The following is a 22,818-nucleotide window of genomic DNA, read 5'->3' on the forward strand; positions in this document are numbered from 1 at the left end:
TACATCAAACAACCATGCAGTCATTATCCTACACAAAAAAGCATTACTTTATAGATTACTTACTTTTTACGTAGTTATTCTTCCGATGAGAGCGGGGTTGCAACCGGCTTCCCATAACATCGTCTTCAAGTTGGAATATTTATGATTCCTGGTTTTTTTCAAAAGGACTTTTACTTTCCCATCGTTTCTACTGAGACAGACTCACATTTGGCCTTTAAGTTTATTGTCCGTCCTACTGTGTAGCAGCTGTAGGTTTTTTCCGCAAGCCATAACATACCAAAATCAATAAATTAGTGTTTTGTTGCTTGTTGTATATATGATGTAGAACACCTAAAGGGCACGAGTCAGCATAATGAGAACGTGTTTATTGTCGTATATTCGTGCCCAGGTTATAACATTACATTGTAATGGTACTACGTGTCCTTACTAGTCTTGAACACTGTCGTTTTGTGATTCTAGTCAGGCTCTCTGGAGAATGTATAACCCTTCCTATACAAAACACGAATTTGTTTCCAGTTTTTTTTTTTTTTTTTTTTTTCATGATATATATCCATATTGTACTTCGTTCAGAAAAAATATATTTGTGTTCCTCGGAGTAAAGTTTAAAAAAAATGACACAAACTGGTGAAATATCGTTATATCTAGTATGAAATAAACCAAGGTTTTATATCTTTGCAGTTGCCAATGTACTACAATGTACATTCGAGGAAGGCGAGGTGGCTTGCCCATTCGAAAATTCTGACTTTGGTAATGAAATCTGGGAGATTAAAGAAGTAAGTCAATTTTTTCCCTTCAGCATATAGAATTACATACACTTGTTTACATTACTATAATATGTCTTGTGATTTTTTCCGGAAGCGAGTATTTGATTAATAGCACCTTTCTACGATGCCAACTTAGAATCAGATAGAGTAGAGCCAGATTAGGATTTAACCTTCATCATACGGCTGTTTCGTCCTTCTAGCACCCCTCAGTAATACTTAAGGTTCAACTGTTGTAACCTGGGAGCAGGCGATTAAGGAGAAGCAAAATTGATCAAAAGAAAATTCAAAATCTTAATTGGGAAGTCCTCTAGCCTTATAATTTGATACATTTCGTAATCTCCGGTACAAATATTAAGTTGTGAACTAGACTGAAGCGATTTTGTGATATATACGTCCAAATCAAAGAATTAATATACGGAGGACGAAATCATGAAACTGATCGAGTGTCTGGTTGACAACATCTTCGTCGAGCTTGGTGGTGAGATTTTCCAACAAACTATTGGTACACCAATGGGAAATAACTGTGTACCTTTGTTGCCTGACCTGACTTTTTATACGCGCTTATCAAAAAGACCTTACTAAGTCATTCAATTTCACTTTCAGATATATTAATGACGTCTTGTCTGTAGACAACTAGAAAATTATTGACCACTTCCATAGTATATAAAACAGAACTAGAAATCAAGGACTCTTCTACATCAGCTGCTTATCTCGATCTTAAACCAACAACGAAACGAATACGGTAGCTTTCCACCAAGCTGAATGATAAACATGATGATTCCAATTTTTCTATTCACATTTTCCAATTCTGGATAGCAACATCCCTGCGTCCTCAACCTCTGGCGCTTAAATGTCCAACTAGATTCGATATTCCAGGGTCTGTCACCATTATCACGATTTCATGAATTCAATTATTACAAGAAGACATCACAGACGGAAAAAACTCACAGCAGATTGGTGAAAAATATGCGATATTACGATCGTTTTAGGGATCACATTGAACATTACAATAAGCTGACTAATTCGTTCGTTAGCTTGTCTGTTCATTTGATTTACATGACGGGTCTCACTGATGATGCAGGAGATGCTTACTCTTCCGGAATAACTTGTCTTATTCTCCCTATACTATTCATGAGTTTTTTGTACATCTTTCTTTGTCACCTCCCCCCCCCCTCCCCCCTCCCTTGTTTTATCGAATCTGAGTTTGAAATATCATTATGTTCCCACGTACTGTTGATGTTGTTTCATATTTCTGAGAGTTTAGTACACGTGTTTACTCTGAACCATGCAACTATTGTGAATTCAATTAATTTTTTATATTGCTGGAAAGATTATGCGGCGATATTGTATACTTGACCGTATTAAGTAAAACACTTAATAAAGCAATATTTGAAACTAATATGAACCAATAGCATCCGTCGACATTAGTTTACAACGATTTACGTTCATCCTCCCACCGTCAAAATCTTGTCCAGACAACTCTTCTTACAGTTTTCATTAACATCTCTCGATATTATGCTATGCAGTCATCGATGTTATACCAATACGCTTTTTTGGATCTGACAAATTTGATGAAAAATGTTCCTATATCAACATACATCTATAGGTAAAAAACACACACAATAACGCATATACTGTCACTCTTCATCACACACACCCTGACATCCTATCTGTCATATACACACATATTCTCACTTTCATATATTATTACAGAAATGTCAATACTGGTCGCCCCTGTGTGCATATTAATTTAACACACTGAGAAAGGTAAAAGTTCAAAACTTCTCAAGTAATACCTTATTTCTATGTTGATTTGAAATGATTAAAATGACAAATTTTGGAAAATGAAAATATTTTATTTTTTAAATTTCTTTTTGATTTAGGGTTGTACCATATTTTTCAATTCAACCCTTTCTTTCTTAAATTGGTTGATTTTTTATGGAAATTATGGCCATGATTTTTAATAGATTGTACTGCCAAATTCTGTAAAACAGCACTGATGTTTTTTCTGCAATTTGTAATTTGATCATTATGATAGGCAAAGTGCCAATCAAAGGTTGAAGAAGACAGCTTGATATGTATTTGGTCTAAACTGTGACATCAATGTGTTTCCTTTGAAATAAACATGTTTAAATATAATTGTAAATGTCTGCCATACCCATTACTTCTTAACCTATTTCAATAAAACTCTTTAGTTACACATTTCATATGTTTGATTGACAGTGCAATTTATCATGATTTTTCCATCGTATATCTGACAATATTTTCTATAAACAATACTGTTATATGTATTAAGAAATGTGCTTATTGTGGGTATGTAATGTATTGTCTGTCTCCTTTGTCTAGGGGCAAATATTCCAGGGGCCGAGTGAGGCCCAAGAGGGCACTCGTTATTTGACTCTATGGATTCCTAGAAGACGTCACTTTGGGTTGCTTACTGCCCAACTGGAAACAGGTAATTTTCCCATTAAATGAAATTTGTTCTATTTTTGTAAATTATTTTCCATTTCCGACTGTAAGTAGGAGAGGGTCTTTAAATTCATACCACGCTCGTACGAAAGTAACATTCCGTTAGCTCCCTAAATAATTAACAAGGTTTGAAGGATCAAACTTCATCTTCTTTAAAGAACCAAAATACGTCTGCCAAGTTTGAGTTTCAGGGTAGTAGGGCCAAGGTAAAGGTCACTTTTGGAAAACATAGCAAAGCTCAAACAGCTTCATTCCTTTGAAAAATAGCTTGCATCTATATTCCATGATACATTTTAAGGGATTTGTCCCGTTTCTCATGTCTTCTCGATCTAAACGCTTATAAGATTACATGAGATGTGCATATATATGTGAATATTGATTACCTTTTATGATTGTTCTACGAATTCTTTTTTAGATTGATATAAAATGACACATATGGTCTTGAATCAGCAAATTGCATTTAACGAGATGTGGTTTTGCATAAATTGGAATATATTACACAGGTTCACGAGACACATATATATTTGCAAAACCATGCAAGAATCAACTGTTAAGGAAGGATGAAAAGGAGATATTTTTAAAAATCATTTTTCCTAAAAAATTCACAATATTATAAAGGAATGTAACTTATATAACATTAACGCCCATACAGATGAAGTTCGATGCATGTCATTTTACTACCAAACGAATCGACGACAGTACTATTTGGCAGTCTTTGAGGGAGACTTTGAACTTGAGAATCTGGAAAATCCTGTATGGATTGCGCCTCAAGGAGTCGAGCAGTATACATGGCTATATGCCGAGGTCGATATTTCTAACGAAACGGTATTATTTTTATCTTATTCATTATTGTATTTCATATTCACAATAACGCATATGTAACCATTTATCAGTGTAATAACATCAATTACATGTACATAAGAACATCTAGTTATTTGTGGTGAATTAATGTAACAATCGAGACTTCATTACGTCATGGCGTCAAATTTGAATTTCACAGATATTTCGACTTATATATTAAATATACTTGGCCAACAAATGTCCTTTTTCGTTAAGTATTGTTTCTTATTCACCGCCCATTAAGGCAAATGGAATGAAAGAAGTTTAAATATAACCTCAAATTTACATGTAGATGCCCTTGATACCAAGTTTTCACCAAGCTTCATGATCAACTTGAATATTTCAATTGTTCTATCTTGAATTTTCCTTTTCTATATAGCAACAATCCTACATCCCTAACCTACAGTTTTTTTACATTACGCTGTTGATTCGATTTTCAATCTTGTTATTGTATCAAGATATCGACTACAGACAAACTTACAACATTAAAATATAGAAAGAAGATAAAACATAAGTTCCTCGATTCTGAAGTAAATCAATTTCATACAAAAGAACTTAGCTTGCTTAATGACGAAGGAAAACCCATTTATGCATTTACAAAATGCAATCTTTCCAAGGAAGAAATATTGAAATTCTAGTCATGAGTCAGTATTATAATCATTTTGATTGCCCATTAATACGGATTCGATCATATCTACTTTGTATTGCATTCTTAAACTTCACAGGAATCCATGAAAACAACGTTTTATTGCTGCCTTATTTAGTAGTTAATCAAATTTTGGTCAACACTTCATACTTCAATTCTTGGACTTATCAAATCTGGGTAACAGTCTTAAAGCGATAATGTTTACACAAGAAGTTTAATTAATGTTATGTGAAATTACAAAGACAATTCGAACAATCTTTTATATCCTCTTCTAAACACATTTCATGCCGATGCGTATTTCTTGAAAAATATGTTCAAATCATAGAAAAGTATATGGAAGACGAAATCGTAGGTATGACAACATGGGAAGATTGTACGAAGGAAACACACGTGAATCGCTCTTTTTAATGCAAAGTTAGAGCTAGATACAGTAAAGATATGATAGAAAAGTCAAAATTAGGACGGAGAGGTGCATTAGCCCCATAGTTGAATAAATTTTGTAATTTTCAGATATCAGATAATTTAAGAACAACGTCAATTACATGTGTTTGGTCTGAACCATGTCACTATAACTGATTAAACCCTCCGATGACTGACTTGTATTTCACATACCTAGCTGAAATTTATTTGAGTTTATCAAGACATGTCAGAAAACATTGCAACGTTCTTAACTTTCACTTTCAGATATATATATAGGTAATGTCTTGTGATTAGATAGCAAGATATTTATTGACCAGGTCCTTCGTATATACCCACCACAATCTGAAATAAATGGCATGACAGACTCTTCCACATCAGCCGCTTATCTCGATCTATTCTAGCATGGACAGCTTTCCATCAAGCTAATGATTTCAATTTCCCAATGCGAATTTCCATTTCTTAGTAGTAACATTCCTGCATTCCAAACCTATGGCGTTTACAAGTCGCAGTTAATTCGAAATTCAAGGGCCTTTTCCAAATATCGCAACTGTCGGGCAAAACGTCGTCAACCGGCAGGCAAACTTCAAACACAGGATTTCAAAAGTTTTATGGTCGTTGTAGTGATCGTTGTTGTATATTTCATTAACCAAATTTGTGCTTGAATTATGATTCCGTTAATATGTCGGTATTTGTTGTTTTTAATTGGGTTTGATTTCCGTGGAAAAGTACTTTAAAATGAATACCACGTGTTTACCTTCTAATTTAAGGGGAGAAAAAAAGAAATTTGAAGCTCAAATCCATACGTTTGACAATACAAGAATAGGAGGAATCAAAATAGTTTGAAATATCTATTATAACAATATACGTGTTTAAATTGTTAAAAATATCATTACAGAAATATTCTGCATAAAACGTGCAACATGCCATTGACAAGGAACAAGGAACAATAACGTCTTGAATAAAACCGTCATCAAAAAGGGATATCAATTATACTACCATTTTAATTATGGTATTAGTGTTTCTTCAAGGTTTTATATTGTTTTGATGTTGCAGATAAACATCGATGGCTATAGTAAACGTAGAAGAAGACGAATCTCTATCGACAACATCAAAATCACAACGGGAACCTGTAGTAGTTTGAGTAAGTAGAAGATACCAAGGCTGTTTTGTTTATCATTCAATAACATTGCCATTTATGTGAAAAAATCATTCACCGTACAATACCAAGAATTTAATACGAATTTAGTGTCAAACGATACGTACGGTAAGTATATTTCAGTAATGAAGTTCAATTTTTAAAAATTATTATTATCAATTTATTTATTTTATTTATCTTTTCTAGATATGTGCAATTCCAATCCATGTCAGAATGGAGGAAATTGTACCGGAACCAGTCAAACTTTCGAATGCACATGTGTAGCAGGGTTTCTAGGTGCTACATGTGCGGAAACAGGTTTGTGCATTATATAAAAAGATATAGGCTATATATGCTATTAAAATAATTATAGCATCATGATCTTTGATCAAACCATTGATCGTTCATTTACGTCAGTATGCCGTTCTTATTAATACATTGTGTGTTGGTTTGCTAATAGTGTTTTGTTATTGTTGAAACATCCATTAGTGAGAACAATATTTGAAATAATACCTCATATTAAATGTTTATGTACATTGACCTGGCATCTTCACTGCACTTTTTTTTCTATTATTGAAAACTATTTTCACATATTTCACTATTCAAATGTTCTACGTCCAATATACTTTTACTTACTACACTTACTAGCCTTATTTGATTTGTTTTTGACTAATTACTTCTCACAAGCGAGCCTTTCTAGGACAACTTTATTGTTCTATCTTATATGGTAATAGTGTTAATAGGTTAACTAAAATGCTATCCAATTGCTAATCTACCCTTTCTACTTTTTCAACAGTAATAATAAAATATGCAATCGGTTAGATTAATCTGTTTTCAGACGTTAAATACTGCTAAAGACTTTACATAGTAAATAACCACAAAAATACAGTTTCAGATATATAACTTTAAAGCGGCGATTACTTTAGATTTCTACATCGGATAATGGTGAATTCGGCTTATATATCCATAATTAAGTGATAACGTCAAATTTGTTGTTTCGGTACCTATTTTCGGTGTCGGAACATTGTTTATCTTGCCTATTGTTTATAAACATGTTAACGCTCAGTGTATTACGACGAAAGCCGAGTGGGTAACATGGCTTGTCACGTGACGAAGTCATTTACTTCCGCCGCAAAGAAAAAGTGGATTACGAGGTAAACAAGCGCACATGTCTTATGTATGACACTTGCTTTTGTGCCTTTCTGCTAATTCTTGTTTGCAGTAAATGATTCTATAGTGTTATAACATATAATTTTTAGCAATCAATTATTAATTCGTTTTGTTTGGCTTTGTCGTGCGATAGTGGGGCCCCAAAGGGGGTAGTTACAATCGAAAAAGAAATAAACTCAAGAAATGCACAGGAATTGATACTGTACACATTAATAGATATTGCACTGTTTGTTATGAAGGCTATGTTTATCATCACGGTTGTTATTCTTACAGTAACACCAGTACCGTCATATTTTTACACTTAGAACGAATACCCCCCATTGGGCCCCACCTTGCAGTCAACAACAAACACACGTTGTCGATAGTAAATTCAAACGAATAACATAACTATTTTCATTCAACATTTATTAGCTAACACTTTAAGTAGTGTTGGTTATAACATATTCACGCGTCAGACACTGGATATTAAATTATAATCAATGACAGGCGGATACGTTATAATTATAGGGCTAACGTTAAACTAACCAGTCAAGCAGCAGTTTCGAAAATTCCGAATCCGTATTCAGTCCAATATCCTACTTCATCTATCGATCTCCTGTCTAATATAAATTCTTGTCTGTCCTCTTTTCTTGTCTGACTCCTTCCTCTTACGCTTTCTGGCACTTTCTGTACGTTAACTTTGTGGTCCTCGTCGCTTTTTCGTATTTGCGTCCGCCATATTGCTTCTTTCTAGGCTTATACGCATGCGCAGCATCAAGGTTACGAGCGGTAATGTATGAATTAGATCAAGACCGCACAGTTTACATTCTTTGTTTCAGATAAAGATATCTATAAAAGTCGTTGCAGTTACTTAATTTTAGTATTTAACAGCCAGACGTAGTTTTTCAATACACTATTGGAAAATAGTTTTATATCGTTTTCTCGCAGTGTTTTTTATTTTCTTTAATGAAGGCACTTGCTATATTGCATTTTTTTTTTTTTTTTTTTTGCAATTTTCCTAGACCTATTTGCAAAGTTGGTCCACCTTTTTTACATTTTCACTCTCTCTGGCATCACTGAGGAATTTTATAACAACGAAAACATGTATGGAAAAAATAAGAAAACGCCAAGTACTAAAACAGAGATATATCATTAATATAAAAGACATGACCGTCTGCCAATTTTTCTGTCATCTCTCACTTTAATGAAGGTCCCAGAGAGACAAAGCAGCTGTCCGAAATAGTATAATTTTTGTATTTTCTTTACTATTCTTTTTAGATCCATGTGTCCCAAATCCTTGTCAAAACGCTGGAATATGCATAAGAAATACTGATGGGACTTTCAATTGCAATTGCGGTTCCGGTTTTTCGGGCAACATCTGTGAAATAGATGGTAAGAAAAATGATCTCGATCCATTACTTCACCAGGCAAGTGATTATATGAAGTTTTAATAGTTGAAGTTGTTTTATGGAGCTCCATGGTGGAAGTTGTTATATAGAGTTTTCATATTGGAAGTTGTTATATGGATTGTTCATGGTGGAAGTTAAATGGAGGTTATGATATTGTGGTTTAATATAGGATGACTTTATGTGATGTTTTCACAATTGAGGTCGTTGTATGTTTTTTCCGATCATATCGCGTTATTTCATGCCATTGCCTTTCCGTCCTTCGGTCCCCTCGTCTGTTTGCATATTCTTTTTCTGCACGCTTTGAACTTTAATTCATATTGGATTCCATCAAATTTGTATGTGTGATTCAAATACCTTTTGTGTTCTGTTAGTTATTTACTATAAAACAGATGTATTAAAATGGAATCTCGGTTTTTTGTATCATTTGGATATCCAATAAAGAATTAGGATAGAGTTCAAACGACGTCTATATCAGTGAAATGTGAACAAAGGAAGTCTGAAATAGAAAAGGAGAAAACATGTTTCCGATATACAAGTAACATGTATTCAAAACGTGAATAAAATTTACGAACGCCAAAACTGCATTTTAGGCAGTTAAAGCATTTTTTTAACTTTTAAAAAGTCAATAGAGGACTGAATATTCATGTAATACACATTTATCTAATATCTATGATGATCGCAGCGTCATGTATTCTGTCAAGGATATAGTATAAAGTTAGGTTGTATTGAAAGACATTGTGTGCAAGAGGATAATGCTGTTCTATGAACCGAAACGTCCATATGATATTTTAAACGACATTTTATTGCATCAGATATCAGAGATGATAAATTGTCCCACGAACACGTGTGAAATGCAGCAAAGGTTGATGGAAATAATTTCTGTTGAAAAATCAATATTGAATATCATTATTTTGAATTTTCTAGTGTTTGAAGTATTTTCGGATAACAAAAGCATTAACTTATTAAGATTTACTAATCCTTTGTGAATGTTATAATAGGCATGTTGTGGATGTGGTTTTATGTATGCTTGATAAATAACTTATGAGGAACTGGAGAAATACTCAGAAACGTTGTCTTATTCCAGATCCATGCGTCCCAAATCCTTGCCAGAATGGCGGAACATGTGCACCGTCAGGCGCGTCATACGATTGCAGTTGTCCAGCAGATGTTTCAGGAGACAATTGTGAAGAACGTGGTTTGTATTTCTGTTCTTCTACTTCGGAACTTACCCCCTGTTTTGTAAGGTACATTTCTAAACTTTATCTTATTTAAATCTTATCATTACAAACTCTACACTGAAACACATGGCTCCAACGACCTCTATCCTTCAACTAACATCTAACATTTGCAAGATTCGAAGTGGCAATACTTACCAAACGATGCTGAATCCTATTATGATGAACTACTCAATTTAAATTTTCATTTTGTTATATTCCGTAATATACATGCTTTTTATCTTAAACACGTTTTTATTCAAAGGAGATTTATCAACCGAAGTTAAAAACATCTTCATTCTACCGAGCCTCTGGCAAACTAAATGTAAAAAATAAACTCATGGCTTGATTTTTTTAATATGATATGAACTGGGAACTGTATGAAACGTGTGTTATGATACAAACTATGTAATGCGTGATAAAATAGAAGGTTTGTTGTTCTATACTGAATATTTTAAGATAATTGCTTTTATTCAAAAGGATATATCCTGAAATGTTCCTTTGACGTCGGTGAGACAAACTGTGGATTGACGCAATATTTTTGGGATGACTTCGATTGGACTCTAATATCGGTAAGTAATACTTCGACTAAGGGTTGGTTTCCATGTCAAATTTTAATTGATTTAAACAGATGTCTGGTTCAGAATATACTTGCGCGCAACATTCTTTTAAAATTTTGTATTTTAAAGCAATTGATGAATTGATATTTGGGGTTTATGCTTCTCCCTTACGTAGGTTTGACATTTATTTTCATTAATTTCTATCCTTGAGGCGCGTCTCAGATTGCAAAAAGTTTTGTCCATATTACAGTCCTTGAAGAAAGAGACTTATGAATGAGGTATTCATTAATTGCCTATGCCGTGTCCAAATTAGTAATACAAAGATACTGCTTATTTGTGTCTTTTGTATATTCCTTGAGCAATAAGACATATTTCGAAGACTGATATGTCATTCTGTATTTAAAAGAAAAATGATTAATTACGATAATGAAATCACGTGTTTAGACGTCAAAATGCTATTACTTCGTTTTGAAACATTTTCAATTAATTTGTGTTAAAGCCTAAGATTGTACAAAAGACACATAGGTAATATCTTAAACAGAGGACGACTGAGTATAAGCCAAAGTGATGGAAAGAAATGTCCAAATCTAAATTAAGAGATGTACTAGTATTCAGTATATTTCTTAAAAATGTACATATGTCTGTTCTGAACCAGATTAAAGTCATGTTAATGCAACTTAAATGTAAGATTCTGAAAGTATTTCATTCTCGACGTTCTGAACCACAGGGCCTACATATATAATAGCGACTATAATACATATATATGGACCGAGGTTGGGAATTCGTCCATGAGTTCTGAACCGAATCATTTGAATAAATTAAAACGTGGGATGCAACTTACGGGGTTTAATAATTACATTTTATGAATTTGTTTGAATATTTATACCTCCACTCCCAACACAGGTAAGGGTAAGGAGATGCAGGCGTATAACGGGTATAGTAATCACTTTGTCTGTTATACAGTGCATTCATGATAATCTTGTATACAAGTTATCTTATGAACCCCAGAACAGCTTTGGTTAATAGTCGCATCATAGCGACATACCATGAACTAAATCGGTAGTCATTGATTGAAGATAAATGCCGAAGGGCAGCCTTGATCACAGGGAAATAAAGAGCTGTACAAATTATCTCATGGGCCCATGTTAGTTCAGATCCACACCACAGAGCATCACCACACCAAATTGTGCACGTTTTTAGATTTGGGTGATGAATGATCAATGTTAAAGGTCAAAAGTCATTTGTGACCACTCTGCTTGAGTACAAGGACTGGGATTGGTGGTATATCTGTGTGAGCCGTTCTGACATTATTTCTCTGCATTGCGGATTCTTTACTTTAACTAGAATTATTGTTTTACCTGTCTTTTCTTAATGCAAGTGTCACAATCGTCGATAACGAAATACTTGCAGAATCTTATATCTTAGTTGCATTACCATGACTTTAATCTGGATGTATATATAAATGTAATATAATTCGGAACAATAAAACCGTTTAAACACAATCCATTATCAGTGCTAATACGCTCCACACAGGTTATTGTGATGCTGTTTAGTACAGTGTTTGGCTTTACTGTAACTAACTCTAAATTATTAACCAATGATATTCACTTGTGTGTCTCTTGTACAATCTTTATTGGTCATATAGTCACCTTATATTTTTAAACATGGGTCTACCTGAATATATATGTATTTAGTCTCAGTCTAAAATGAGCATATAATGTTTGTTATGTTGTATTAGATATATCTGCTATCGAATATTATCTAAAACAGGTTACACAACGTATGGTATTTCTATCACTCGAGCACATGAGCTTAAGCGAGTATTTTTGTAACGTTTGGAAAATAACAAATGAGCGTGAAGGAAATATCAAACACCATCACTACAAGTTTGTGTGACTTTTCCCTAAGTATTCCTATGCTGAATATTGTACCCACGTTTTTACGACATTAGATGAGGCGTAATGATATGACTTTTAATGACACGCCGCTAATTAATGTGCAAAACTGAAAATTTTAGAAAGACATGGAGCTAATGACAACTTACAACTAGATATGGCCTGATTTTATCTTAAAATAGAAAATCAAACAAAAATAAAATCCTTTCGATCAAAGTTCAACCTGTCAACCAAGCGAATCATGCTAAAATGTTATACTAAATATGGTATTACATGTATGTTTATACAATAGTACGAATGATTAATTGATACTAATAGGAATAAACACCCATCTGTTGTGATAGAAACATGATTTCAGCATTTTTGTCTTGCAGGGCCCCGCACCAGGTAAAGGACCGAGCGGTGCATCTGATGGTGACAGGTACATGTACATAGAGGTCGATGGGAAACAAGACTACACCTACGCCATTCTAATTGCACGTGATTTACCGGGTAGGTAGTCACTCTATTTCTAGTATTGTTAGTTTTGTGTTAAAATGGCTCAATCGTAGGTACGCTTGGTTTTTGTACATGTGTGGTCATAATAAAAATAATATAACACTGCTACCAGTATAGCTTTGTCTTAATATTTCTACTTCAATGATCATAACTTTTATTCTTTACTATTTTTTCATATTTACAAAATATTTTAATGGAAAAAAAATGTAATGTCTTTTTTGCGGGGAGTTGAGATATACTGATATGAAAGAGAGTTTTTCCCTTTATAATTAATCATAACTGCTCCTACTTCTACTACTTTTATTGCCAGATCTTTATTGTCAGATGGCCGTTCCTATTGGGCTTGTGTTGTATTTTGCTTCGGTTGTTATAATAGATCCAATAACTCGTATCTAATATAAGCATAATGTAGACACTTGACTATTGTCGAATGACTTGTGGTTTGTCGTGATTTAAGATTTTTTCATGATCCTGATATTGAAGTTGTATTCATACATATAGCTTAAAATACTTAAATGCGTAAATTGCTGTATTTAACAGCGGAGGACAAGTGCCTGACATTTGACTATCACATGAATCAGGATTCAGGTTATCTCGATGTGTACGCCAGAAATCCTGATCATTATATACTCCTGTGGGAGAAATTTGGTGACCAGGGCGACGTTTGGCAGAGCGCATCAGTCAGCATACCATCTGACTATACAACGGTAATAAACACTATAACTACACTCATGGCGGCTGTAATTGGTTTTTTATATATATCTGTGTGATTTACCAAACAAAATTCGTTTTCTATAATCGACGAAATTCATTGATGTACATCAAACGAATCTCGAGGTCACATAACAGTATATTGTATTGACTTTGAAGTTGGATGTCATTCTTTTGTAATCTTCAAAAAGAGCGTATCAGCCTGTGATGAGTCAGTTTTTTTCTCCTAGAACCAATTAATTTACTTGGTTTGTGCCTTCAGTTTTGCCATGGCATGTTTTAGGACCTCTGGAGTATTGAGGATGTTTGATTGTATACATTCAGTTTATCTAAATTATATATGGACAGTATATCTAAATTAAATATGTACTTATGCTCCTATTTGTGTACAGGAACTTGATATAGCAAAGTACCAATGAATTTTGGAATATAATCATAAAAGTTAGACTTACAGAGTAATTCTAATGAACAGGAACCACATGGGGCCTGTGTCGCTCACCTGGTTACTTCAACTTTTCAGTCATTTAACAAAGAAGTTCTAAAATAGGGACAAATTTCTAAAATAATTTCCCTACTGAAGGAATATCCATCGATTATACAAAATTGAGTCCCGTTCTTCTAGGAATACTTTAGACCACACTTGGACAATATTCATTTACGGTGGAAGGGTTTTATGACCTTTCCACACCGTTTGTTTCGGGGAAGTGGGGGACAGACTCCTGATCTATACGAAATAGGGTTCCTTTCATTCATGCACGCCTAAGATCAAATTGAAACAGAATTAAAGCTTTCCCACAAAAAAGAATTTAAAGAAGTTTCATTGCTATTTAGCAAATTTCGTTCAGTCGTTGCTGACGCGAAAAAATGACATATGACGAACGATGGACGGCGCATTATGGCTTTAGCTCATTGGTCCAGGTGAGCTTAAAACTGTAATGACCAATTTATAGATGAAATTTATACCTTAAAATCGATACCATGTATAATACTGAACAATCTTTATCAAAGACACACCGTATTTTATCAGCAGACGGTTTTGGAATATGTGTAGCTAGCTTTTGTGCTTATGACAATTAATTACAAAGACGAAAGCAGCAAATATAGTGTTTGTTCTAAAAACGTTAGAAAATGCACTCAAAGACAATTTTCTGCTTTTTTGGTGTAAACAATGATATTGGTTCCGTCTCCTCCTCTAATTAAACCATAATTGACTAATTGTTACCTTGGCTCCAAGAACAAAACAAATGTTATTGATCTTATATATAAGGCAACGGGTTCATTGCTCAAACCATTGAATATCAGTCTTATCAAGGAACTCTTTTATAGTGATTATTGCAGTATGAAATGAATTGTGGTGAAATTAGGGGGTTTAAAATATAAATTCCGTCGTTTTGTAATATGATCTTGTGTGCAGGTACATGAACTAATTTAACGTCTTTTGTTTGTGTGAGAAACGTCATAAGAAACGACAATTTCACACACAAACTAATGAGGTAACATTCATTACCTACTCATAAAAACAGATAACCCTAAATGACAAAAAGAAAGAACAGTGATTTACTGGTGTTTTTACAACAGATGTACTTTGCCGGATGGAGATGGGTATCTGACGATGGCGACATTGCCATCGACAAAGTTCGAATACAGAGTGGAAACTGTCGTAAGTATAATCAATATATAAAATTAGTATAATACAGAGTGGAGACTGTCGTAAGTATAATTAATATATAAAATTAGTATAATAGAGTGGAGACTGTCGTAAGTATAATCGATATATGAAATTAGTATAATACAGAGTGGAGACTGTCGTAAGTATAATTAATATATAAAATTAGTATAATACAGAGTGGAGACTGTCGTAAGTATAATTAATATATAAAATTAGTATAATACAGAGTGGAGACTGTCGTAAGTATAATTAATATATAAAATTAGTATAATAGAGTGGAGACTGTCGATATATAAGTATAATCGATATATGAAATATAGTATAATACAGAGTGGAGACTGTCGTAAGTATAATTGATATATAAAATTAGTATAATACAGAGTGGAGACTGTCGTAAGTATAATTAATATATAAAATTAGTATAATACAGAGTGGAGACTGTCGTAAGTATAATCAATATATGAAATAAGTATAATACAGAGTGGAAACTGTCGTAAGTATAATTAATATATAAAATTAGTATAAGGCAAACAGCAAGTAAACAAATTACTACCTGGCATTATAATCAGTTGTAGAAGTAAAGTCTTGGTTTTATATAACCTCGTAAAGAAATTAATGCCCGCGGCTTTTTAACACATCTTGTTTATTTTCAGCATAAGTTCCAATCCTTTGATGAAAACACCTGACGCTCACTACCATACTTGTTTACATCATGCGCCTGATGTAAAGTTTTCGTTTCGCGTTATCAATTTTCAAATTTAATTATATTTATCCGGATTTTATTCTCTATGTGTTTTTCGTCCTGTGTTTTACACATTTCTAACTATTATATAGCATTCTCAAATAAACACGTGCACGCAGTATTTGTTTGTGTGAGTGTTTTAACACTGGTAATCTAAGGATTAAAATCCTTACAACATCTTGACATTGTTTTGTAACTACCATTTCAATGGTGTTTAATCCTTAAACATCTTATAATCTTACGCAACCTATGATAAAGCAGAATCAAGGGGACGAAATCTTAACACAATATTGCTGGGTCATCTAATATGCTGCCACTGGGTTTGGGATCTGGACGTGGCGTTTCCGATCGATGGTGAACATGGAAAAAGAACAATGAAAATTATGGAATGTTCAAGTCGTTACATGTATTTTATAGAATGCATTTACCATTGTCAAAGATTATACAAAAGATACACAAGCAAACAGTGTCTTTCCCTACAAATTACATGTATATATAGTAGATCCATTTATTGAATTCCATTATATTTTACGGATTGAAATAATAGGTTTTACGATGGAAAATGCCAGTGATGTTTTCAAAGTGCGAAAATTAAACGTTTTGATATTTTCATTCAGTATTTAACAACCTGATAATGGAACTTGCAGTCAAAATATCACTTAAGAATACAAAGATAGTATCTCCCTTTTACAATACAGAAAAAGAAACATTTTTGCTAATCGCGTTTTGCAGACCGAAGTAACGACAACTGTAGCAGGGAGAGCACTTTAAATACATGTAGTATGAAACTCGGTAGCTTTACTGGAACTTCTGTGTATGTATTCACTCTCTAGTTATTGGAAGACCTGTGCCTTAGATATGAAACTGTAACATACGGCAAAATATAATGGAAAAGAGCTGAACTGACATCAATGAAAACCTAAAATAATGATATAAATAGACTATTAATTGTTTCTTGAATATTAACGGTTATATTTCATCTCATGAGGTGAGATTTCCACATGTTTCTTCGCGCTGCGCACCTGTGGCTTGTCAAGAAACATTTCTCGTATAAACTGCATTATACAGTCGTTTCCTCCTTCTATGACTCGTCAGTAATGTTAAGAGGCGTGAAAGAGGAAAACCGTAATATGATCGAAAAATAAATGTTAAAATCTAAATAGGAAGTGCACTAGCAAAAATATTAATGAACTTTCGTGATTTTCAAATATCATATATTTACACAAGAGCGTAGAATATCTATGTAGGAATTAAAACGTTGCATGTAGCTAGTCACGACAAACCTTATGGACTAAAAAGCTTATCATCAATGTCAACCGTCTGCAATATCAAATGTCTATATATCATACAAAGGAAGAGATTTCAATATTAATCTAGAATTATATCTATTCTTTGTCCGTGCATGTTGAAAAGCTAGAAAATGAATACAACTGCATTATACAGCTGTTTCGTCCTTTTAGAACTCGTGATACAAAAGCTTTGATTTTAGAAACTGTGAGACGACCGAGTCAAATTGATAAAATTTCGAAAGAAAAGCCAAAATCTGGAAGGGGCGATGCCTTTGCACCACAATTGAAGAAATATGAAATTATAATTCAACATATGCATGCTTCAGAGAGGACGTTGCTTGGACAATTTTTTTTACCTATTCTTTATACGAACCAAATTTAAAGCACGCTTTCTAAGGCTAAGTCAAGGTTATCTTCACAAATTCGACGTTATCTTCCCTAAGTCGAAATTACCTATGCTGAGTCGAAGTTACCTCAGAAGTGTCGAAGTTTCCTCAGCTGAGTCGAAGTTACCTCAGATGAGTCGAAATTATCTCGACTTAGTCAAGATTACCTCAGCTGAGTCAAAGTAACCTCAGCTGAGACGAAGCTATCTAATCTTGGTTTAAAGTGCTAAAACCTAGAAACTAAGCTGATTAAAGTGTTGGCTTATACGTAATCCAAGGTGAGGAGTCTCTTTCTCAGAAAGTTGAGAAACGGAGCAGTCAGCGCTCTCGTCATTTTACTATTGGGCAAGACACTTTACCTTAGTTGCTCTAAGTCACATGTCGTGTACCTAATTATGTTCAATTAGGTAGTCACCAACTGCTACAAGGAGAGACCACCTCAAAGTGACCCTAGCTGTTCAAAGGACGAAAATCCAATCTAAGTAAATCAGGAAGGTATTAAGAAAAATAAACATTGATTGATTGAAATGTTAATTCTCCATGGATTTGCATATAATTGGTTTAATCACTTTTTTCATTCTCAAACATCAGATGATTTGAAAAGAACTTAAGTATAAATGTACTTACTCAGAACTATGCCATACCTGTTATGAAGTAAAACGTGACATGTATGTTGAGGGTCATTTTGGTAGTTCCTTTATGGGCCATGTGTGAACATGGAGGTTGAATCAGGGGTCACCTCATAAGAGATTACAAATAGGATATTTATAACACAACATATTAGAGTAGCCAAAAACATTCACAAACACATTCATTCTAAATTTGCATTAATATTTTATTTATCACAGATAATTGCATTTCCATCAGTAAAACAAAAATAACTTTATCAATGCAAAGTTTGTAATTAAACTTAATTTCATTATCAATATATAATTTCTGCTGCTGTGGCAGGAAGCTGGTTTCATCTACTCTTGAAATAATCCTTGGAAACCTAAACTACTAGCAAACATATTGATACACTGGCAATTGGAGTTTTATTTCTAAACAGTTTCCTTTTAATTAATTAACAACATCAGACATGTAAAATATTTAGATTTTTGGAATTGAAAAGTGACAGGCATATGTGAAAAGCACCTTTAAATCATGATACTAATATTTGTTATATATCAGTATGTATATAAACAGTATTTTCTTCCTTTGAGAACCACTTGGTGATGCCAGGAACAAACATGTAGGAACTCGGATAGAAATTATATGGGAAGAAACATGTAGTTTAATATTAATCTGACATATCAGCATTTCTTGTCTTCTAAATTGACTACTTTTGATATGATTTTGTATAATTTTGACCCCAAGTCATTCAAATAAGACAAAAGATGTACATGAGATTTTTCACTGTCAAAGTTAGTTAATATGCTAAGGTGTTCCTTTCTGTGAAATAAAAGAAAATACTGTATAGTTGATAATATTTGTAGGGGATTTAATCTGGCTTTTTTTGCCATCAATGAAGATAATATCAAATCAAATACCCAGCAAACAATTTTTACACTGAAAAAACGTAAAAAATAACTGTTTTATCTGTATACATGAAAAACACCAGTTCACAAAACTTGCATGAAATTAAATACAAATTTAAAACAAATCCAAACCATGAAAATTCTGCCAAATATTAGCCCTGCGAATTTAAACAGCTGTTCAGTACATGTATGTATATTATATACACATTAACATAAAATCCAATGACACATTGTTTATAGAAAAAAATAAAAACCGCCTTTAAAACGAAGGGAATTCTTAATTGCAAAACAATTTGTAATTTGCAAAAAATTACACATATACCCTTACATAGCGGCTATGAACGTTTAACATCCCATTGTATGCTTACTCAAATTTTCTATATGCAGTCATGAACAAAAAGCTACTCAAGGCCACAAATTTTTGTTTAAAACATGGGCTCCTGTATATTCTATCAATGTGTTCCATGGAGTTGTATTCATTGTTGGTCAGATTTATTCCGATATAAAAATTCACTTCTGTAGTGTAAATGGAAAGCATAATTAATATTAATTAAGGGAAAGTACAAATTTCTGAATAATTTTCATGGAGAAGAGAAAAGTTGTGAGAAAATAAAGGATCCTACCATTCATTTAATGTCTTATTATATTCCAAAGAAAACTCCTGTGTATGAACAAATTTCTGTTTTCAAGATCCTGAGAATTGTTATATCTCATTAGTAGTCTGTACCCGTGTATTACATTTTAGGATTTATGCATATACAGCATTTTATTTCAGTATTTAGAATAACTTTAAAGTTTCTTAGTAAATGATCTCTGATGAATTTGGACTGATGTTACAATATTTACCATAATTAGTGCTAAATCACCATAAATATACCTTTTCACTGATTGTTTTTTTATTATTGCATATATACATCAAGTTATGAACAATGACAGGTGGTTTTAATGAAATGTGCACATAAAAATGTTAATTAATAATTATAAAAAAAAATCCTTATCTCTTGATCAAGTATTAAGACCTATAAATGTGTGCACCATATGATAACGCATGCGCACGAAACACTGTCATCCGTAAACAGAAATGGCTTCCCTTCTGAATCAGTTTACGGTTAATGTTACTGCATTCATAATTCTGAAATAACTAAAAATATATCAAATAACAACGCCCATAACAATATCCAGTGCTGAAAAATGGGATTTACTGACATTGTCGTTACCGTCAAACCCGCTATCATGTGTTCGAGTTTACAAAATGAACCACCTCGTTTTCAAAACTATTGCAAGACGTTATCAGCACTGATTTTGATAGAGGGTTCTTGAACCAAAAAAAATGGTCAAGCTGGACGCTGGAAACTGACTGTGAATATGGGGACAGCATCGAAATGTTAATGAAATATCAGCAATCATTATCAAAATCAATGTTTTTAATATGATGTCACTTTACGCTACAATTAACTCAGGGAGATAAAACATTATCTTAGACTCAAAGATAGAAAGTGGGAATAAAACAGAATTTCATATGTTGATATTTATCATTCTACTGTATTACAAATGATTGATGGGTTTCTTACCAGACCAGCTTACAGCAGGATAATTATGGCACATGACACACGACCTCGATAATTATCAGACCACGTGGTGTTCAATAACTAATGAACCTTTTTCGCATCATGACTCCAAGATGGTTTCCGTTTCTCTATGAAGGCTCGGATTCCCTCCTGCCCGTCGCCTAGCGACAGATTCTCAACCATGACCTGAGACGTCAATCTGTAAGTATGGAAAATCAATAATAAATTTTTGATAAAAAAAAAGTTTCTTAACAGAGATGGAAGCTATAAAAATTTTAAGATCCCTGACGGATTCTAATGCCAACCTTTGTTGGATATTTATTTCTTCTTTAAATGTAGGATCTTTCCCCTCCTATTCTATTATTTCCTCTGTTCTTGCTTTGTTTTAGGAATTACCGACAGTAATCTTTGATTGGCAATTCTAAGATAGTTTCCTCTCAACCTCTCAGCTATTTTGTTCTTCTTGTCAGTCACAAAATCCAACAAAAGAGCACAAGTAGTGATAAAGGGGAACCTACACATGAAGTTTAAGAAACTGCAATAACAACTGTAACTGAAAGAATCCAAGAATGCCACCTGCCTGCCATTTTTTTGTCTAACAGAACTAGCTGAAATTCACAACCAAATACCAAGCATCAAGTTGAGTATAATAGTTAGTATGAGTATAATAGTTTGTACAATCTTTCACCCTGTTGAGTGTGAGATAGACTGATCTCAACCCACGGGAAAGACTGATCTTAACCCACGGGAAAGATAATAATGTGGGCAAATACAAGGCTAGCAGAGTAATTGCCAACTTATACAAAATATACCCAAAAAAAACTGATATTGAGTCACCCTATATCATCATCAAGAGTTGCTGTTATCTCAAGGCTTGGCATTGTTGGTGTGAGGTTAACATGTCACTCACATGAAATCATTGAAATGTTGATGTGACGTTAATGTATCAGTGACATGACGTCATTGGATTGTTCTTGTGATGTCATACTAGTGTCCTGACAGAGGAAATTCTATATTTCCATCTATGATATGACAAGGAAATCTCACCACAGTTAAAGCATAAGTACACCTGTTAAGGGGAAGAGAATATCTGACCATTTACAGTTAATCCTGTTATAATGGTCATCTGGATATATCAAACACCTGTCTATAACGACCACTTATTTCTGGTTCAAATAATACAACATAACGTAATTACAACTCTTTATAGATTACATGTCCAGAAAAGCAAGTATTCTCTTCTGTGGCCCTTATAGACAGGTTTTGGTACACAGGGTTAGAAAAATCCACTCATCCACTCGTCTAGACAAGTGAAAGAGTTAACAGTGAATTAAATATGAGTAAAACAATAAAAGCAAGTGTTGAGTTCAAACATTTAATACAGAAAATGATCATAAAATTTGTGTTCCTTAAATTATGTTTTGTTGCCTGTTTTCTTCGGGTGAGTGAATGTTGGATTCGGGCATGTGAATTTCAAGTTTCTCTTGCCCGACAAACGAGTAGCTGAAAATGTTTTTTCTAGCCCTGGTACATAATACAAATATGCTATAAAAAAACTTACGTATATGCCTCTTTCCTCTCTAGGTTCATCTGAGTGTAGAATGTCGCCTTCCCTAGAGCCACTACACTTTTACTGGTCTCACATATACGATTGGCTATCCCCATTGTCTGTGAAGGAAATAAACAAATATACTTTAAAGATGATGTCTGCCCCTAGACATTAATATTATTTCTTATGCATTGATAGAAACCTGTACTACAACAGTATCATAAGTGATCATCGTTTTACATTGCACTGTGTTTATATTTACCACACTTCTACTTAAAAAAATATTATCTTTAATCAAAGCAAAAAGTTCAATCTGTAAGCTGACTTACTGTCTCCTCCAATTTGTCTTCTGGTACCACTCGACTGACAAGGCCGTGTAGTAGAGCAT

The 22,818-nt window shown here is 33.5% G+C and overlaps 1 long non-coding RNA gene across 1 annotated transcript; it reads right to left on the minus strand.

Annotated features, from left to right (window-relative positions):
- Window positions 1–18,627: 18,627 nt before the first annotated feature.
- On the minus strand, window positions 18,628–22,818 carry LOC132565316 (uncharacterized). The gene is made up of 3 exons (XR_009554922.1): window positions 22,760–22,818; window positions 22,443–22,549; window positions 18,628–21,080 (listed from the first exon to the last, which is right to left on the minus strand). It is a non-coding gene; the product is annotated as an uncharacterized LOC132565316 (long non-coding RNA).

This window comes from Ylistrum balloti, unplaced genomic scaffold (assembly GCF_031769215.1).
Source record: "Ylistrum balloti isolate Yb309-2 unplaced genomic scaffold, AGI_CSIRO_Ybal_v1 Utg369712, whole genome shotgun sequence".
Taxonomy (NCBI): domain Eukaryota; kingdom Metazoa; phylum Mollusca; class Bivalvia; order Pectinida; family Pectinidae; genus Ylistrum; species Ylistrum balloti.